This window comes from Capsicum annuum, unplaced genomic scaffold, assembly GCF_002878395.1.
Source record: "Capsicum annuum cultivar UCD-10X-F1 unplaced genomic scaffold, UCD10Xv1.1 ctg33738, whole genome shotgun sequence".
Taxonomy (NCBI): domain Eukaryota; kingdom Viridiplantae; phylum Streptophyta; class Magnoliopsida; order Solanales; family Solanaceae; genus Capsicum; species Capsicum annuum.
The window spans coordinates 1-1110 of NW_025840527.1; the positions used below are offsets into that span (position 1 = coordinate 1).

At 51.3% G+C, this 1110-nt stretch overlaps 1 non-coding gene across 1 annotated transcript; it reads right to left on the reverse strand.

The window, feature by feature from the left end:
• Window positions 1–714: 714 nt before the first annotated feature.
• Window positions 715–870, reverse strand: LOC124891299. The gene has a single exon (XR_007049621.1). It is a non-coding gene; the product is annotated as a 5.8S ribosomal RNA (ribosomal RNA).
• Between the last annotated feature and the right edge of the window lie 240 nt (window positions 871–1110).

A 1110-nucleotide genomic window follows, 5' to 3' on the forward strand; every position in this document is an offset into this window, starting at 1 on the left:
TGAGTCGAACGACGAACCGGCTCATCTCCGTTCCACATCCGACTGGGGCATATCATCGTCTCCCATCCGCTTCCCTCCCGATAATTTCAAGCACTCTTTGACTCTTTCTTCAAATTCGGTTTCATCTTTAGCTCACGGTACTTGTTCATTATCGGCCTCTCGCTCGTATTTAGCCTTGGGCGGAATTCACCACCTGATTTGGGCTGCATTCCCAAACAACCCGACTCATAGATAGCGCCTCGTGGTGCGATAGGGTCCTAGCACAATGGGGCTCTCACCCTCTCTAGCACCCCTTCCAGGGGACTTGGGCCGGTCTGCCACTGAGGAAGCTTCTCCAGACTATAATTCGGATGATGAAGCCGCTCAATTCTAAGGTTGGCTATTCTTGGTTTGCTTGTCGTTACTGAGGGAATCCTTGTAAGTTTATTTTCCTCCATTTATTGATAGTCTTAAACTGAGCGGGTAATCCCTCCTGATATGGGGTCGGGGTCGGAGTGCCTAAGCACGGTATGGTCCCAAATTCTAGACGCACGATAGGCTGTAGCCGCGACAGCAAAGAAACTTGAGTTACAACCACCATTTCTGCAAAATCCGTGGACATGGACATGCATTTAGGCCAGCCGAGAGCTCGAGGCGTACGAGAGGCCAGTATCCGCCCTGCCATGACAGCACACCCCGTGATTAAGGCGCGATGCGAGGGGGAAACACGATGCGTGATGCCCAGGCAGACGTGCCCTCGGACTAATGGCTTTGGGCATAACTTGCGTTTAAAGACTCGATGGTTCACGGGATTCTGCAATTCACACCAAGTATAGTATTTTTCTACATTCTTCATCGATGTGAGAGCCGAGATATCTATTGCCGAGAGTTGTTTTTATTTATAAGAGAAGTACACGTGCCCCAGATTCACGCCGCGAATGGAGCACGAAGGGCAGGCTGTCAATTTGAGTATTCCTTGGCACTTTCCGCATCGGGGTTCGTTAGTCGCTCGATAAGCGCTCTAGGAGCGCACGTCGAGAACAAGGGGTAGGCGCTCTTGCGGAGGGAGAAAGCACTTCCCCCGTATGGGCTCCCCAATTATTAAACCCAGTCATGGGTCGTTCTGCTGTG